This window comes from Solanum pennellii, chromosome 9 (assembly GCF_001406875.1).
Source record: "Solanum pennellii chromosome 9, SPENNV200".
Taxonomy (NCBI): domain Eukaryota; kingdom Viridiplantae; phylum Streptophyta; class Magnoliopsida; order Solanales; family Solanaceae; genus Solanum; species Solanum pennellii.
The window spans coordinates 37,100,919-37,121,963 of record NC_028645.1 but is presented as its reverse complement, the minus strand read 5'-3'; the positions used below and the strand labels follow the sequence as shown (position 1 = coordinate 37,121,963).

Below are 21,045 nucleotides of genomic sequence, written 5' to 3'. Positions count from 1 at the left end.
TGAATATGCTTGAATATGAACATTTAAATCGTGATATTATTATTAGAATATGAATGTGCAAGTTATGATACTCTCTTGTATGATTTACACAAGATGATTATGCCATGTAATCTCACGTACGAAGGGTTACGATGAAAGGACAATTCTCATCTAATCTAAAAGAACTCATGATCACGTTATACAAGGAGATAATCTCCTATGACCTATGATAAGTTTTTTATAAAATACAAATTAAAGGTTATTTCAAGAAAAGGGACTTAAGCTAAGCACCAATGAACTAGATATGGGAAGTGTACCTTCCCAGCGGGAAGTTAGGTTTACAAAGATTCTCATGAGATTGAGGCTGCCATGTAATGCGGAACTATGGTCTCTAATACATCTCCTAGTTCTTGAACTATGCTGCCACCATCGGATACTAGCTAGTGGATCCACTAAGAAAGCTACGTCATGTTCGGTTCTACTTTGGAAGGTAGGACCACCTCTTTTAGGTGTGGGGAAGACACCGGATTCCATGTTTAGCTCACATCGTCTATGTCGGTTAATACGTATGTTCCCACAGGTAAAACGAAAGATATGTAAACGAACGTTGACTAGGGTAACGTGAGAAGTTGTCTTAGTATAGATAGTGGTATGGGACGTTACCTAGACATTGCACAAGTTGACTCTAAGGGAAATACTCGGAGATTGTTCATAAGTAATATGATGATATGCATGATATATGTTTATGTTATATGATGTTACTTTTATATGAATGTTGGCTATTATGATAAATATGTGATTTGGCTATATTGCTATGTTAATGATAACTAACTATGTTACAAGTTATATGAAGCAAAACTTTACTTATGGTCTCCTATTTTATCTACTTGGTTGTGTGGGGTTATGGGGCTTCACATGACCATTGCACTTGTAGGTTGGGGATGGGATCATGGGTAAGTATTTTTTATGTTGTTTCCATATAATTTATTGAATATGAAATATTGACATGACTCAATGAGAATATGTCTTTGATTATGATCATGCTTTAACTTGTATGTGTTATATGGTATGTGCACTGAAGATTTTAATATGACTTAGCATGTTTTCTAAGATATGATAAATGAAGGTTTTTCATGCATGTACCTATGTGTTATGTGAATATACCCATACTTAGTACATGTGGCGTACTAACCCCCATTACTTTATTTTACTACAACTGTAGGTTCCGGCCATTGAAGTTAAATCGGTCGATTTGAAGAAGCTTGAAACTCTTTCTCCAATAGTGGTAGGTCCTCACGTTCGGGACATTATCCTTTCAATTTCCATCCTTATGAAGATTTAGTAGTTTTTAGAAAGTTCGAGGACATACAACATGTAAGGATATTCATGCAAGAAATTTGGAAGAAAGAAAGGAGGTGACATTTGATAAAGGACAAGCGGTGGGACCAACTAATAAGATAGTGTCACAATTAAGCAACTTTATAGGAACAATTGCAAGGAATCCTAGATTCATCAGCTTGATGTACACTAGTTGGCATGTGGTGCCAAATGATACTAAAAAGCGCATGTGGGAATACGTCAATGTAAAAACAACCACTCTTGAGAATTCATATTTTTTTTTTACTTACTGAAACTAAATATATTTTATTTTGCATAGTCCAAATTTCTACTTCCAGTAGAAGGAATGAAGTGGGTGATGACTGGTCTTCGTGATGCTTGGAGGCGACACAAGCAAAAAATTAAAAAGAATTTTTTTGATAAAAACAGTACCCTTGAGGATATGCTAGCAAAATGTCCTGATGGCATTCCACATAATCAATTCCGCCAGTTGATCGAGTATTGGAAACACCCAACTGTTCAAGTAAGGTTAAAATGGTGCATTTCCACTCATCGACTAATTTTGTGTCATATCTATTCTTTTTATACATNCCTTATAAGTGTTGCAATAGATGAGATATAAAGTTACACTTTATAAATGTTGCAATAGATGACCAATAAAAGGCAACACTTTTTAAGTGTGACCAATAAATCTGAAAAGGCAACGCTTTTAAGTGTAGTCTAACAAAAAATAGGTGTTGCTAATGTACGTCTTCAAAGCGTGCCCTTATACCTATTTGGCTACGCTTTATAAGTGTTGCCAAAGATGGCAACATTTAAAAAGTGTTGCCTAATGTCAAAGGTTACGCTTCTTTTGGGCAGCCCCTAAAAAGTGTTACTGAATGTCCAAAAGTGTAGCCTTTTCTCAAAGGCCACACTTTTTGCTAGTTTAGGCTACACTTACGTGGTGTTGCTGTAGGCCGAAAATGGTGTAGTGTTACAACACTTTGGAAAACTCACAACTTATTGAAAGAGTCACAACTCTTTGGAAAAGTCACGACTCAACGAAAAATGACAACCTTTTTTAAAAAGTCACAACTTATTGAAAAAGTCACAACCTAAGTTGAGGATAATATAGTAATTTAACATTCAAGTTAGGAATTCATGCTTTTAAGGTAATATAGCTAGATAGATATATAGATGTATACTTCCATTGGAATTTTACTTTGCATCGAGAGGATATTGATATGAGCAGACTCTCCCGTTTACAGAGGTTGGGTCTCTAGTAGGAATCTCCTTGTCCCTAATTATGTACCCCATAGGTTTGTATTAAGTGAAACAACTAGTGATCCACCTAATATAGAAATTTAAGGTCCTTGCTTTGTCAAGTAAGGATATTTCTTTTTGGTGTGGAAGAAAGACACCGAATTTAAAAGACCAATCAACATATACCTTAGTCATTATCTTATGACTCAAGTAGGAATACACCCAAGTTTATGAACATAAGTACATATGAGGTTTAAAATTTACTGAAAGTATTCTCCGTGTGGACTGCGTGGGTAGAAAAATAATCGAGCACCTATCCATACATTGCAAGATCACATCAAATATGTGGCACATGTTCTTTTGTATCATAGATTGAAATGGGTCTTATTCCGGGTATAAGAGTTGTTACCTTTATAATAAAAAAGACAATTCAGGCGAATGATAAATCTAGGAAAATTTATATTAATTCACCAAAATACTACTCAACTTCAAGAGAACGGTTAACCTATGCTCAAGTTATCCTTCAAATAAAATACATAACATGAAGTGTGAAAATACAACTTATCCTTAAGAAAAACATGATTGAATAATTAAAATAATTGCATTCCTAATCTCAAAAGGAAACATCTTTAGATAATTTCAAAAATAGAGGTCAAACTGAATTTTCTTCTAAAAGAAAGAGCATGTTACGCTTTTAACAATTACTTTAGTTCATAAATAAGAAAAGATGTTATTGGAGATGCAAACATTAAAATAAAATGATTTTGATTATTTATTTAGCATGATTCACATTTTGGAGATGGAGCGATCTGATCCTCAATAGCATTAAATCCTGTCACACTAAAGGTATTTCAGTAGATTAACTATTTCATTAATTCATGCTTGCTAGTGAAAAAATAAAAAAAATATAATATCTCTTTTAGATTAATGCATAAAAATGAATAAATAAGTAATGTGGTATTCTTTTTATGATGGTTCTACCTCAACGAGCATCTATTGTTTTCGATAAAGCTACATATTCTACACAAAGATTGTGCCATACATATCCTATATCAGAATCTATAAAACACAAGTCAACTGAGGCAACCAATGTAAGCAAATTACAACACATATCAATATGGGTTATTCTGAATTTTTTCATATGATTTAACAATAGAATACTTAATTGACAAAGTAAATATTGTTTATAAGCCATTCTAAAACCAATTTATCAAAATAGTATGTTTTTAAATATATTTATAAAAATAGTTTAAACGTGGTTCACAATAATGTTTTATGCTTTATTTTATTTTAAAAAATTTAATGAGAAAAAAAGCAAAAGTTCACAGAGCAAACAGAAATAAAACGTTATTGACAATAACGTTTTATACTTCGTTATCTCGAATCACGTTTTAGAGCTAAAACATTACTCAAAGTAATATTTTATATTTTAGTACTGTAGACACGTTTTATCCAATCATGGGCTGTGCAATTAAAAGATCGAATCCTGTATTTTACAGATTATAAAACGTAACTGATAATCACGTTTCTTATATAAAACACAACTGTCAGTCACATTATATGTAAATTTAATCACGGGGCATCGAATTAAGAATAAAATCCTGCTACATTGGAATCTTACAGATCATAAAATGTTACCGCTGATCACTTTTTTACATTAAATCAACCTTGTTGAAACAAATGTTCTATGCACTCCAACAATATTCATTCAAACTTTTGTTTGTGTAGCCTAATTTTGAAACAATATCTACAAAGGTATGAATTAAATAAGTCAAGTCAATATCTCATATTGTGTATTATTTTTACCATAGCTTTCAAATATTTTTCTTATTTATTACTTAGAAAGATGACTTATTTTTATGTGTAGGAATAAAAATGGCAAATTTTGAACATAATGTGATGGTTGCTTTGTACTAGGGTGGCGAAATAATTACTGAAATGAACGGATGCAGGTATACTGAATGTGCATGAATGATTATTAACATGTATACTTCAATGAAGTATGTTGAATTGGTTGAATTATTGCATGAGAAAATGGATACAACTAGTGAAAATATTCAAATAGATATTTCGGAAAAATATCCTTGTTCGATTCAAGGTAAACATACAAGGTTCATTGAGTTTAAAATTGAGGATGATCAATTTTTGCTATAATTTTTTTTATACCTCAAAACTTTGCGGATAAGATTGACATAAATGTTTTTAAAATGTATGTAAATACCAAATCAATAAATCAAAATGATATATTTCAAATTAGTGGGTCAACATGGTTATCACATGAATTTATTGTCTCAAAAATTATGGATTTGCCACGGTAGTCAATCTCATTATGCAGAACCGATTGCTCAACCACCATTTCAATAATTGTTAATGTGTGACCAACGATCATTTGGCGAAGGTTCAAGTAGCAAAAGACATGTTGACAATAGCCCGAGGGAATATGAGCGCAGGTAAAACAACAAATTTATGTTTTAATGAATTTTAATATAATTAGTAGATAACATAATTTTACTCATTATAAATATACATATATAGATCACTATATGGAATTAGTGGAGATAGTGATATTTTTGTGATTAATTACCTTAACTTTTTTAAGGAATAACCTTATGGAGTATAAATTATTGGTTTTAAAACAAGCTTCTATGTCTCATAATTTTCTAGAATTTAATTGAATCTCTTTTTCCACAGAGAAAATGAGAACAATGTTCATTCATATAGTGATGTAAATACTGAAATTAGTGAAGAAAATTTGGAGGAAGATGAACCTTCAAAAGATGATGGTGAAAGTGAATCAGATGAAGATATCAATGATGTTAGAGATTTTTCTCAAAATTACATTAGTATAAATGTTCCTAATCAATTTGAAAGGGATGTGTCTGAAGTGCAAAATGACGTATCCTATTTTAGAACATTAGATACCGATGAAGGTGAATCAGATGAAGATATCAATGATGTTAGAGTTTTTTCTCAAAATTACATTGGTATAAATGTTCCTAATCAATTTGAAAGGGATGTGTGTGAAGTGCAAAATGACGTATCTTATTTTAGAACATTAGATACCGATGAAGACATTTTCATATCTACATGTGAATCTGAGATGGAGTGTTGTTCGGTCTGGTCTGAAGATGGCACAAATGTTTTGCAAAAAGGTATGTTTTTTAATAGTAAAGAAAAATTAAAACGAGCTGTGACAATTTGGAGTTTGAAAAAAAATAAAGAATTCAAGGTGGTGACATCAAATAAGAGTTTATGGGTTGTAAGATGCAAGTTTCATACTTCATTGGGTTGCTTGTGGTTTCTCCGAGGACGAAAGGTTGGAGATAACCTGTGGAAAATAGGAAAATATATTGAAAATCATAGATGTGAGACTGAGGGGCTTTCTAGAGGTCATGTCAATCTAAATACCAATTTAATTGCATCTTTGATTCTTAATCAAATTCAAAAAAAATCCTAAGGTTTTGGTGGTAGATGTCATTTCCAAGGTTTACGAAAAATTTGGTCATCAAATAACATACAGAAAAGTGTGGTTTGGACGTCAATGCGCATTTGAATTGGTGTATGGTGAATTTAAGAAATCATTTAGTGACCTACCCAAATTTTTTGTAGCTTTTCAATACTTTAACCATGGAACAATTGTGGAATGGAAACACGAAGAATCTATGAGTTCATTAGAGGTAAAAACTTTTAAATATGTATTTTGGGCTTTCAAGTCATGCATTGATGGATTTCAAACATGTCGCCCTGTTATTTCAGTAGATGGAACTCATATATATGGAATATATGAGATCAAATTATTGATTGCTGTTGGAATTGATGGAAATGATAATATTCTTCCTCTAGCGTTTGCTATTGTAGACAAAGAATCGAAAGAGGCATGGAAATGGTTTTTTAAGAATTTGAGTGCACATGTCATAAAAGATAGAGAAGATATTTGTGTTATATCTGATAGGGCAAAAGGAATATTGACAAGTTTGCAGGAGTTGCGACGATTTCAGGAGCTTCGAGTCTTTCATCGATATTGTATAAGGCATCTTAAGAGCAATTTTCAATCTCGATTTTCAAATAAGGATCTTAGTAGGCTGGTGTGGAGGGCTGCTTCAGCCCATCAAGTAAGAAAATTTGAATCCTTGATTTGGCAAATTAGAGAAGAAAATGAAGAAGCATATGAATATCTCATGGAAATCCCATTGGAGAAATGGATTGTTAGCCATGATGGTGGTAAAAGATGGGGAGTGTTTACAACAAATCTTTCAAAGTCGTTCAATGGAGTGTTGAAAAAAGCACGTGTCTTGCCGGTCACTGCTATGGTTAGACTTTCATTAGAGCAAACTGTTGAACGATACACTCGTAGGTCTCAAAAAGCGCAATAACTTCTAGAACAAAATAAATTGTGGACCGAAAGGTTCAAAATGAAGTGGGAGAAGAACTATGAAAGTTCAAAAAGACACTTTGTTTTTGATTGGAATATACCCACAGAATTATATGAGGTTAGATATATCCAGGTTGATAGTACTGGCGGTAATCCTCATTGTGTTTCATTGAATTAAAAGAAAATGTGATTGTGGAAAATGGGTTAATTTGCATTGCCCATGTTCACATGTCATGAAGGTTACTGATAGAACGGAAGGGCTAGCTAGAAACTTTGTTAGTGAACATTTCACTGCAGAGAATTATGTTGCAACATATTCTGGATCCTTCTCACCGGTTGTCCATAAGGCGTATTGGCCATCTCCTAGTTTTAGAATGGAAAGTAATGAATTCTATCGTCGTCTCAATCGATCAAGGAACACTAGAATACCCAATGAGATGGATCGTGGTGCTGCTGTATATGAGCGAGCTTGCGGATTATGTAGACAAACCGGACATGATAGGCGTCGATGTCCAGATCGTAATTAAAATTAAGTGGACAATTTTTTATTACTGTAATTGTGTTAATTCTAATTGTGGGTCAATGTCTAGTTTTGATGATTTTCTTTCAGTTATCTATCGAAACGTAATTCAGATAATAATTAAATTTTTATATATCTTTCTATTATATTACTAAATACTTTGACACCATACCAAGTTAAGTAAAAAAAGATTAACCATCAAAAGGAAGTTCCTTGCTGTATTGACACGCCGTGCCATTTTCCAGAGAATGAAAAACTACACAATTAATAAAAGTTCCACTTCATCCCACAAAGAAAATTAAACTGTACTTTAAGTATATCTTTACAAGGTACTAATTCTTAATAACAATCTTAGTTCGGTACCAAACATACCCAAATAAGTGAACATCTGCATAACACTATTCACGCTTAGTATTCGACTAAAATAAAAAGGTATCCAACTGATCATGGACATACATTGGTCCAAATCAACTAAAAAGCATGCAACAGAAACTGCCTGCCTTACACACTACTTTCAACACAGATACCACACTAATAACACCTGTTGCATGGCGTAGACTCTTCATTCGGTGTCCAGGCCCCAAAAAAGATAAAAGAAAGGTCCGATAATCACCAGAAGTCTCCGAATGAACAGCATCATTAAGAGATTTCTTGAAAAACTACACAGTTAATAACAAACTTTTTTCTTCATCTTGATTAGAGCTCACTTGGAACCACATGATTCATCCTTTGCCTTTTTTCTTTGTCAACACAGAAACTTTATTATATTTTGTTTTGTTCTTTTGGCCGTGCTGATTAAGATAATGACTCCCTGAAAAGTAGGAACAATTTTTCAGTTATTCAACTAAAAAGGAACACTTACGTCAAAGAATAATGTGAAGAATTTAAATTACAAGTCCCACAAAGCTAAGGAATAATTGTACGCTTTTTCTTCACCGATGGTTCACCAGCTTGGCTTGCACCTTCATTTGCATCCTCCAACTCATCACCATACACTTCATTGTTAGAATCATTCAACTCATTACCTTTGGCGATGAAGAAAAGTTTGGGGCGTTGTCAAAATATTAAGGTTGATTACTACCAAATACATTTTCAAGTGATGAAAGACTTGGGTTCCTTGATATTTGTGGAGTCTGTGGTGTCATGTATGTCACAATATCAATGTTTATTGGTTCATAATTCGAGGCTGCTTGGAAATCTTGTGTGGCTTGATCATCTTCACCCATTTCAATAGGTGCTTGACCTCTCTCAACAGCACGTACCTTCCTACCCGCAATACCACCTTTTCCTTGCCGACGAGTAGAAGGATGCAAATGGTCAGACATTAGCTCATCTCTTCTATAATTTGCTTGCACATGAATCCTATATGCCTCTTGCACATATGCCAAACAATTAGATCCTTCATCCCGCACCATTGCACGAAACCCGTAAAATTCTTCTATTGATGGTTTATCACCGAGTGATATTGCTTTATTAACCATCAAATGAATATGACGTGTCTATTCAAAATAAATTATTTCTATGAGGGAATCAAGTACTGAAAAGAGGCCAACTTGACCAAGTTCGTAAACCACACAAAATTAATGAGGTAATCAGATTTTTAACATGTTGATTTAATTTTGATAAAAAAAAATGTGGCAGAGCAGTAAATTAGGAACAAGTAGATAACAACAGAACCAACAATATAACATTATATCTGTTAGCAGATCCAACCACCTAATACCACCTTTTGCATCTATGTTGTCTTTGCATGTCTTTAGTGCAGATGGTTTGATTTATAAAGGTTTCTTTTTAACTTAGTTGTAGCTTTGCTGACTGTCTTTACCTTGTTGGTTCATTGCCATTTATTTACAGCCATGTTCTATGGGATTTGCTACTGGTGGAAAAACATTCTTTCTGTGGGGAGGATGCATGATGGTTAGTTTTTGCCATCACATTTGTTCCCTGTTTCATGAGTACATCCACGTTCTCTATTTGACAAACATTTTACTTATGTAGCATCTGGTTACAAGTTATTTTGTACCTTTTTATTTCCAGATGCATGCGAACAATTTTAGAACCGACCGCCATTGTGTAGTGTCAGGGCTTCGAGATGGGGGCTACTCAGATGACATGACTCTAGCAGCTATAGCAGGTAAAGCTTACCTCCAGTTTCTCATTCCTAAATAAATATTACGGCACAAGAGTGGCAATGTAGCTGGTGCGTATCCTCCTTGATGCTGTTGTGATAGTCGAAATTCATGGAAAATAGAATTTTGAGTCATTTTCTTATTCTACAACTTATGACATTTTAAGAATTGTCCTTACTATGCTTCTCTTCACCTATAGCATAGTAAGCTTCTTCTTGCATCAGGAAAGTCCAGAAATCAGTGAATAAATCAAACAACCACACAATCCTGAGCTAGTGTAAGGTTAGCTATGTGAATGTCCTATACATATTACTAGTACTCATCTCAATCCTATAAAAAAAATCATGAGGAGCCAGCTAGGTAACAAAATACTCATTAATATCCCTATAATATATTATACAAATAGTGTCTAACTACCAGTAATATATTACTAGAAAATGAATGCCACATCTAATTTTAGTTGACACAGCCATACTCTCGTTTCTTGTTAAAGTTTGTGTAGAAATCAAATTAATTGTTCTTAGAAACCGTAGACATCTAAAACACCCAACAATAACTAAGTTTCAATTCCAATGAGTTGCCAATAAAATTGCAAAGGGCTACTACTAAATAAAAAATAAGGTTAAGTCTTAAGACACAAGAATTTCTGACCTGAGTTGTTTTACCACTACCGGTTTCACCGACCAAGATAAGAGTCTGATTAGATTTCAATAAAAATGAAAAAATAACAGAGTCTCCTAGGCTGTGCTACATTGAGCTATTTAGTAAACCTTTTCCATAACAGAACTTGCCTTAGAATTTAAAATTAACCCATTCAGTCCTTCAAAATAGTATATGTCAGAGAATCAAACATCTAACATGTTTTTGGACATGACTCGAACAAGAATGAAAAAGCCATATATGAATACATCCACATAAAGTGGAAATATTGAAACAAGAAAAATGGTACTCAACAATCTAGGTTCTAGCTATAGCTCGGAAGAAATCACTTACGCTCCAACAATTAATAAGCTAATATCTAACTTCTTTAATAACCAACTACCCAAGGAATCAATAGGCATATGGTTCAACTTCCGCGGATAATGGAACCACCATGCTACCTTCTCTAAAGCTATATGTGACTTTGCTAACTGGACAAATCATATCCATAAATACACAAAAATGAAGTACAAACTTTGATAGAATGCTCATGAATCAGATTGTACTAATTCAATATGCTAACTGGACAAGTTACAGTAAAGAAAAATCAAGTTATGAAACTTACTATTGTTTCGTATGTCGTCACATTAGGCACGTAACCTTGTTGTTGTTGAGGACTCGAAATAGGATTACCAATGATAAAACGAGTAATACGTCTAAACCAAATAAGGTAGGTATCATCATACCGAAGTGATCCATGAAGGATTGGTGCATTCCATACATATTGGTCAATATGGTTTCAAAAATGAATCATTGTGCATGCTCTAACTCCCGATTTGTGTTTGATCTTCCTCGACGATCATGGTGAAAATGTGTAACGTCAAATTCAAATGAAGATGGTATCGCCAGTACCAATCCAAATTGCCTCATAACTCGATCGGGTAAATGAACCTCAACAACATCCCAACAAAAAATTGGAACTCTAGCACGCCATATGTCTCTTCCAACGCGGAAATATTCGGGAAGACTCTCAATTATGTCAGAAGTATATGGTTCCCAAATAAACTATTAAAAAAAGTATTCACGATTACAATATATATATATATATATATATATATATGAAAGTTAAGAGAAAATTAATACAATATCTTACCTGATCCTCTGTCATGGAATCCAGTACATACCTGAAAACTCTTAACACGTGTTTGGTAGTGTCGGTCCAACTAAAATGTGCAAACCATCTAGCAGCATGTGGACCCCTTGGTAAACCAACTGGGAAAATATTCCTCGTATCTCTTTGTGATACAATCGGAGGCCTAAGGACGGTAACTCTCTCCCATTCCCAAATCTGAACATAATAGATAATTATAAACTAGATAAAATTTCAATAAATATCAAGTGTAATTATTGGGTATACCTGAAGTAGTGGTAGGAATCCAGCAATCTCATTATGGCTACTTTAGGAGGCTTTACAAAGAAAACGATACAAATATGTGAGGGTTGCACTACCCTAACTGTAAGACCCTATTGTAGTGATATCTTCCAACATAGGCAAGTACATAAGCTTTAAAAGACCACCAGATGTGTCTGCCAATAGTAAACCAGCAATCATCCAAAACATATAACACCTAGTTTTCTCGTTGACCATATCCTGTGTTGTCAAAGTCGGGCAATCGTGGTTGAAGTTGCAAGTGTGCATTAAGCGCAGAGACCTTGAGACTACTATGTTTAAAGTCTTGAGGTTGTGGAGCAAAATCTAATAATCTTTAACAATATTTTTCCAATCCACTACAGACCTTTGTGGCTCACACCCAATTACTGGATTATCTTTCACGGGTAATCCATACAATATGTCCACGTTCTGTAAGGTGATCGTAGTCTCACCCGTCCTAAAGTGGAATGTATGAGTCTCAGGACGCCATCTCTCAACTAGTGTGGTGATTAAACTACGATCTATAACAGGCCTATGAGACCTATAAACACCATATAATCCGGATAGTTTAATCACATCTAAGACTCGTGGATGAATGGGATGTTCATTTACTAGGTCCCAAAACTTCCCATCACATTTCCTTGTGTTCAAAATCATATTATCATTCCCTATCCATATATCTCGTGACCTATGAGTGAGTTGTCCAGTTAATACACACGGATCAAGTGGACCGGGATCCAATTGGTATGCATTATTAGCAGCCATAAAAAAATACCTATACAGAAGTAAGAATACAACGTAACTTAGAAACTTTCCTCAAATAAGTAAGAATACAACGTAACTTAGAAACTTTCCTCAAATACTTCATTAGGAACATTTTCAATCATATCAATTACAATACAAGCTTTACTATCAGAGTCGCAACTCGCAACTATTTGAGAAAATTGAATATCATCACTCAAATATAGTTTCAAGTACATATAATTTCTTATTCTCATAAAAAGAGGAAAAAAGAGAAACTAAAATGTCATTTTTTAACAAAAAGGAAAACAACAAATTCATCAACTATAAGATAAACTAAATCAGCGTATGACAAAATTACCTCAATCACAAAAAGATTCTTCTTTATCAAAGTTTTTTGACCTTTTTAAGCAAATCTGCAGACGTCTTCAAATTTTCACCTTCAATCTAAACTACAGTACTCGATCAACACTCTTAAATCTCTTGTATAGAGCAAAAGGATTTCAAATCGAGTAAAGATTAAGCGTCAACTATGGAAGAGCAAGAAGATGAGTTTAATTTTATCCCCATAATTGTAACCTGAAGGTGGGTTTGGAGAAAGAAGAGGGTTTTCTTGGGGGGGGGGGNTAGTATAACTAAATTGGGTTTTTTTTGTGCTAGCGTAGGATTAAATGATATATGCTTAAAACATTATTCCCAATAACGTATTAGAGTTAAAACGTAATTTTCAGGTACGTATTATTATTTAACGTCGTTAGCAGTCCGTCCCTTTTCTCATTAAATTTTTTAAAATAAAATAAAGCATAAAATGTTATTGTGAACCACGTTTATACTAGTTTTGTAAAAAAATTTAAAACATACTATTTTTGTGAATTGATTTATACAATGACTTATTTAATCAAAAAATCGCAAAAATCATTAGCAAATCATTAGAATCTTAAATACACTAGCAAAATGAATGTTCTAGAGATCTGTTTGATGTGATTCAAAGTCCTGTGTGTTTAGAAAGTTTGGGGCTACATGGTTGAACCTTCATTTGAGGTAAAAATGGCTCTGAAGAGGCTGCCGGCCCCTTTTCTTTTAAGCTTAACTAGTATGTGCACCCATGCGTTGCGAGGATATTTTAAAATGAATAATTTTTTTTGTTTAAAAATGAGTAATATGAATTATTATTGAGTACTAAAGTCGCAGCTCCAATCATAGAAAACCTTTTGATTTTATATTAATAGTTGATGCTAATAAAACATTATCCTAATCTATGTGGAGTGGGGATACATTCTTTAAAGGCACCACATATTTTTCAAACAACTTCTATTTTCATAGGATAATGAAAATTAATAATAATATATGTGGTGTGAAAATTAATAATAACGTATGTGGTGTGTGTTCGGTTGATATTAAAATTTATAGATCGAATTTGAACCTAGCATTAAAAATAATGATTCTCTTCAATAAAAATCTACATATAGTTAGCAAAGTATATTGCAACCTCTTTAAAAATATTCAAACTTGCAAAGTAAAACTATTTTCATTTAATCAAACAATTATAAATTCATAAAATAAGGATCCAAAAATCAATTTTATGTAACTTATTAGTATTTTTTCTACAAATGCATTTTTTAAAATATATTTTGCTCATTTCAAAATTATTTATTTATAAGTTTATGTTATAAAACTATAGAATAAGAAGAAGAAACTATAGAGAGAAGAAGAGAAGACTTATTATTTCTCTTGATGAATCCATTTATAATGAAGAGGAGCACTCTATTTATAGGAGAAATCTAACTTGGTCCCCAAGTAAGACTCTTTAACCATATCCTAAAAAGGACTCCACATGATAGACATTCACTATAATACAAATACTTTATAACACTCCCCCTAAATGTTTAATTCATAGATGATGTGCCTCGTCAAAAACCTTACAAAAAAAACTTTAAGAAAAGAAAAACTCTAGTAAAGAAAAAGAGACATATCTATTAATACGCATCTAGGCTGCCTCATTAAAAACCTTACAAGGAAAACCCAGTGAGACAAAATCTCGTAGGGGAAAAAGAGTACAGCGCATATTGACCCCCCCCCCTAATGAGAACATCAATCCAGAGACTTGAATATTCACATTCCAAGATTGTGCACCATCTTCTTGAAAGTTGCAGTTGGTAGAGACTTGGTGAATAGATCAGCCACATTGTCACTTGAACGAATCTGTTGCACATTCATATCACCATTCTTTTGAAGTTCATGTGTATAGAAAAGCTTTGATGAAATGTGCTTTGTTCTATCTCATTTTATGAATCCTTCCTTAAGTTGTGCTATGCATGCTGCATTATCTTCATATAAAGTGGTGGGTACTTTATCACATTCCAAACCACATTTATCTCGAATGAGATGTATCATAGACCTTAACCACACACATTCTCTACTTGCTTCATGAATAGCTATTATTTCAGCATGATTAGATGAAATGGCTACGATGGACTACTTTGTAGATCTCCGAGATATGGCAGTCCCCCCCCATATAAACACATAGCCTGTTTGGGATCGAGCTTTGTGTAGATCAGATAAATATCCTGTATCAGCATAACCAACAAGATTTGGGCTACAATTATTAGAATAAAATAAGCCCATATCAGTTGCACATTCATATCACCATTCTTTTGAAGTTCATGTGTATAGAAAAGCTTTGATGAATTGTGCTTTGTTCTATCTCATTTTATGAATCCTTCCTTAAGTTGTGCTATGCATGCTGCATTATCTTCATATAAAGTGGTGGGTACTTTATCACATTCCAAACCACATTTATCTCGAATGAGATGTATCATAGACCTTAACCACACACATTCTCTACTTGCTTCATGAATAGCTATTATTTCAGCATGATTAGATGAAATGGCTACGATGGACTACTTTGTAGATCTCCGAGATATGGCAGTCCCCCCCCATATAAACACATAGCCTGTTTGGGATCGAGCTTTGTGTAGATCAGATAAATATCCTGTATCAGCATAACCAACAAGATTTGGGCTACAATTATTAGAATAAAATAAGCCCATATCAGTTGCACATTCATATCACCATTCTTTTGAAGTTCATGTGTATAGAAAAGCTTTGATGAATTGTGCTTTGTTCTATCTCATTTTATGAATCCTTCCTTAAGTTGTGCTATGCATGCTGCATTATCTTCATATAAAGTGGTGGGTACTTTATCACATTCCAAACCACATTTATCTCGAATGAGATGTATCATAGACCTTAACCACACACATTCTCTACTTGCTTCATGAATAGCTATTATTTCAGCATGATTAGATGAAATGGCTACGATGGACTACTTTGTAGATCTCCGAGATATGGCAGTCCCCCCCCATATAAACACATAGCCTGTTTGGGATCGAGCTTTGTGTAGATCAGATAAATATCCTGTATCAGCATAACCAACAAGATTTGGGCTACAATTATTAGAATAAAATAAGCCCATATCAGTTGCACATTCATATCACCATTCTTTTGAAGTTCATGTGTATAGAAAAGCTTTGATGAATTGTGCTTTGTTCTATCTCATTTTATGAATCCTTCCTTAAGTTGTGCTATGCATGCTGCATTATCTTCATATAAAGTGGTGGGTACTTTATCACATTCCAAACCACATTTATCTCGAATGAGATGTATCATAGACCTTAACCACACACATTCTCTACTTGCTTCATGAATAGCTATTATTTCAGCATGATTAGATGAAATGGCTACGATGGACTACTTTGTAGATCTCCGAGATATGGCAGTCCCCCCCCATATAAACACATAGCCTGTTTGGGATCGAGCTTTGTGTAGATCAGATAAATATCCTGTATCAGCATAACCAACAAGATTTGGGCTACAATTATTAGAATAAAATAAGCCCATATCAGTTGCACATTCATATCACCATTCTTTTGAAGTTCATGTGTATAGAAAAGCTTTGATGAATTGTGCTTTGTTCTATCTCATTTTATGAATCCTTCCTTAAGTTGTGCTATGCATGCTGCATTATCTTCATATAAAGTGGTGGGTACTTTATCACATTCCAAACCACATTTATCTCGAATGAGATGTATCATAGACCTTAACCACACACATTCTCTACTTGCTTCATGAATAGCTATTATTTCAGCATGATTAGATGAAATGGCTACGATGGACTACTTTGTAGATCTCCGAGATATGGCAGTCCCCCCACATATAAACACATAGCCTGTTTGGGATCGAGCTTTGTGTAGATCAGATAAATATCCTGTATCAGCATAACCAACAAGATTTGGGCTACAATTATTAGAATAAAATAAGCCCATATCAGTTGCACATTCATATCAGCATTCTTTTGAAGTTCATGTGTATAGAAAAGCTTTGATGAATTGTGCTTTGTTCTATCTCATTTTATGAATCCTTCCTTAAGTTGTGCTATGCATGCTGCATTATCTTCATATAAAGTGGTGGGTACTTTATCAGATTCCAAACCACATTTATCTCGAATGAGATGTATCATAGACCTTAACCACACACATGCTCTACTTGCTTCATGAATAGCTATTATTTCAGCATGATTAGATGAAATGGCTACGATGGACTGCTTTGTAGATCTCCGAGATATGGCAGTCCCCCCCACATATAAACACATAGCCTGTTTGGGATCGAGCTTTGTGTAGATCAGATAAATATCCTGTATCAGCATAACCAACAAGATTTGGGCTACAATTATTAGAATAAAATAAGCCCATATCAGTTGCACATTCATATCACCATTCTTTTGAAGGTCATGTGTATAGAAAAGCTTTGATGAATTGTGCTTTGTTCTATCTCATTTTATGAATCCTTCCTTAAGTTGTGCTATGCATGCTGCATTATCTTCATATAAAGTGGTGGGTACTTTATCAGATTCCAAACCACATTTATCTCGAATGAGATGTATCATAGACCTTAACCACACACATGCTCTACTTGCTTCATGAATAGCTATTATTTCAGCATGATTAGATGAAATGGCTACGATGGACTGCTTTGTAGATCTCCGAGATATGGCAGTCCCCCCCACATATAAACACATAGCCTGTTTGGGATCGAGCTTTGTGTAGATCAGATAAATATCCTGTATCAGCATAACCAACAAGATTTGGGCTACAATTATTAGAATAAAATAAGCCCATATCAGTTGCACATTCATATCACCATTCTTTTGAAGGTCATGTGTATAGAAAAGCTTTGATGAATTGTGCTTTGTTCTATCTCATTTTATGAATCCTTCCTTAAGTTGTGCTATGCATGCTGCATTATCTTCATATAAAGTGGTGGGTACTTTATCAGATTCCAAACCACATTTATCTCGAATGAGATGTATCATAGACCTTAACCACACACATGCTCTACTTGCTTCATGAATAGCTATTATTTCAGCATGATTAGATGAAATGGCTACGATGGACTGCTTTGTAGATCTCCGAGATATGGCAGTCCCCCCCACATATAAACACATAGCCTGTTTGGGATCGAGCTTTGTGTAGATCAGATAAATATCCTGTATCAGCATAACCAACAAGATTTGGGCTACAATTATTAGAATAAAATAAGCCCATATCAGTTGCACATTCATATCACCATTCTTTTGAAGGTCATGTGTATAGAAAAGCTTTGATGAATTGTGCTTTGTTCTATCTCATTTTATGAATCCTTCCTTAAGTTGTGCTATGCATGCTGCATTATCTTCATATAAAGTGGTGGGTACTTTATCAGATTCCAAACCACATTTATCTCGAATGAGATGTATCATAGACCTTAACCACACACATGCTCTACTTGCTTCATGAATAGCTATTATTTCAGCATGATTAGATGAAATGGCTACGATGGACTGCTTTGTAGATCTCCGAGATATGGCAGTCCCCCCCACATATAAACACATAGCCTGTTTGGGATCGAGCTTTGTGTAGATCAGATAAATATCCTGTATCAGCATAACCAACAAGATTTGGGCTACAATTATTAGAATAAAATAAGCCCATATCAGTTGCACATTCATATCACCATTCTTTTGAAGGTCATGTGTATAGAAAAGCTTTGATGAATTGTGCTTTGTTCTATCTCATTTTATGAATCCTTCCTTAAGTTGTGCTATGCATGCTGCATTATCTTCATATAAAGTGGTGGGTACTTTATCAGATTCCAAACCACATTTATCTCGAATGAGATGTATCATAGACCTTAACCACACACATTCTCTACTTGCTTCATGAATAGCTATTATTTCAGCATGATTAGATGAAATGGCTACGATGGACTGCTTTGTAGATCTCCGAGATATGGCAGTCCCCCCCACATATAAACACATAGCCTGTTTGGGATCGAGCTTTGTGTAGATCAGATAAATATCCTGCATCAGCATAACAAACAAGATTTGGGCTACAATTATTAGAATAAAATAAGCCCATATCAGTTGTCCCTTTAAGATATCGGAAAATGTGTTTGATCTCATTCCAATGTCTCCTAGTAGGAGCAGAACTATATCTTGCTAACAAATTAACAGCAAAAGCTATATCAGGCCTTGTAGTATTAGCAAGATACATTAGTGCACCAATTGCATTAAGATATGGCACTTCAGAACAAAAAATTTCTTCATCCTTTTCTTGAGGTCGGAATGGATCCTTATTCACATCAAGTGAACAAACAATCATCGAAGTACTTAATCGATGCGCTTCATCCATACAGAATCTTTTCAAAACTTTTTCTGTGTAGGCAGAGTGATGAAAAAAAATATCATTTGTCAAATGCTCAATTTGCAAATCAAGACATAATTTTGTCCTTCCTAGATCTTTCATCTCAAATTCGTTCTTTAAATAATCAATTGACTTTTGAAGCTCTATTGGAGTTCCAATAAGATTTATGTCATCAATATAAACAGCAAGTACAACAAATTCCGATATTGTTTTCTTTATAAAGACACATGGACAAATTGCATCATTTGTATAACCTTCCTTAATTAAATACTCACTAAGACGATTATACCACATGCGCCCAGATTTCTTTAAACCATATAATGATCTTTGCAATTTAATTGAATACATTTCTTGAGATTTTGAATTACATGATTTATGCATCGCAAATCCTTCAGGAATTTTTAGGTATATCTCATTATCAAGTGATCCATAAAGGTAAGCTGTAACTACATCCATCAAATGCATTTCAAGTTGCTCATCAACTGTGAAAATAATGAGATAACGCAATGTTATTGCATCCATAACGGGTGAGTATGTCTCTTCATAATCGACGTCAGGCCTTTGAGAAAATTCTTGTGCAACAAGGCGTTCTTTTATACCTTTGTATTTTATTTTTCTCATTTCTTTTTTGCACAAAATCCATTTGTAACAAACAGGTTTAATACCATTAGGTGTTAGAACTATTGGTCCAAAAACTTCACGCTTGGCAAGTGAATTCAACTCTGATTGAATTGCTTCTTGCCATTTTGGTCAATCATTTCGTTGTCGACATTCTATAACAGATTGAGGTTCATGATCCTCATTATCTTGCATGATATTTGTTGCAACTTTATATGCAAAGACATAATCAACCACTATTTCTGATCGATCTATATTAGTTTCAACATCTCTTAAATTTATGGATAGTTCATTATTTCCTTGAGTTTCAAGTTCATTGATTCTTTCATGAATATCAGACTTATTCAAATTTTGAAATTCCATATGAGATTCGTTCATAGTGTAATCTTGACATTTAATCTTTCTCTTTTTAGGATTTTGATCCTTAGAACTCAAGGCTTTAGGTGTGCTTTTGACTCATTATCTATGACACTAGTGGATGGTCCTTTAGGGACATCAATTAGAATTGGGACATTCTCTACAGGAATATGTGATTTAGTAATCCTTCTCAAATCTGTAAATGCGTCTAGCATTTGATTTGCAATTTTTTGCAGATGAATAATCTTTTGTACTTCTTGTTCGCAAGTAGAAGAATATGGATCAAGATGAGACAATGATAAATTTTTCTACAAAATTTCTCGTTTTATTTCACTATTCTCTCCCCTTAATTTTGGGAAACTGTCTCATCAAATCAACAATCTGCAAATCTAGCAGTAAACATGTCTCCAGTCATGTAACGACCTGTTTAGTCGTTTTGAGCAGCAGATTTTATTTCTGGAAAAACTGGCTGAGTCGACGGATCCCACGACGGACTGTCATGGGCACGACGGACCGTCGTGGGGGTCTCGTTCCAAAACACTTAGAATTCTGAAATTTGGGTACTGAAATCGACTCTCTGAACTTCGTAACGAAATGGCAGGACGGACCGTCGTGGGCACGACGGACCGTCACACATCTTCCATAAAAATTAACTCTCTGAACTTTGTGACGAACCTGCAGGACGGACCGTCACAACCATGACGGACCGTCACAGGTTGCGTAGCCCAGGCTGGGTCGGATTTCTATTAAAAGTTTTTAAGGGGTGTTTTGGACTCTTCCTGCTATAATTATAATGTAGTGGGTTGATGTTAATAATTTAACTACTAGGGGGTTAAAAGAGCTAACCTTGAAATAAATAATGGGTTAGTTCATCATCTTTTATACTTAATTATATGCTAATTAGGGTAAAAGAAAGAGGGTTTGAATAAGAAAAA

At 34.1% G+C, this 21,045-nt stretch overlaps 1 long non-coding RNA gene and 1 pseudogene across 1 annotated transcript; one reads left to right on the top strand and one right to left on the bottom strand.

The window, feature by feature from the left end:
* Positions 1–7,718: 7,718 nt before the first annotated feature.
* LOC107029741 lies at positions 7,719–9,267 on the bottom strand (annotated as a pseudogene).
* Positions 9,268–9,279: 12 nt separating this feature from the next.
* On the top strand, positions 9,280–9,760 carry LOC114078609. The gene is made up of 2 exons (XR_003580250.1): positions 9,280–9,371; positions 9,492–9,760. It is a non-coding gene; the product is annotated as an uncharacterized LOC114078609 (long non-coding RNA).
* The last annotated feature ends 11,285 nt before the right edge of the window (positions 9,761–21,045 follow it).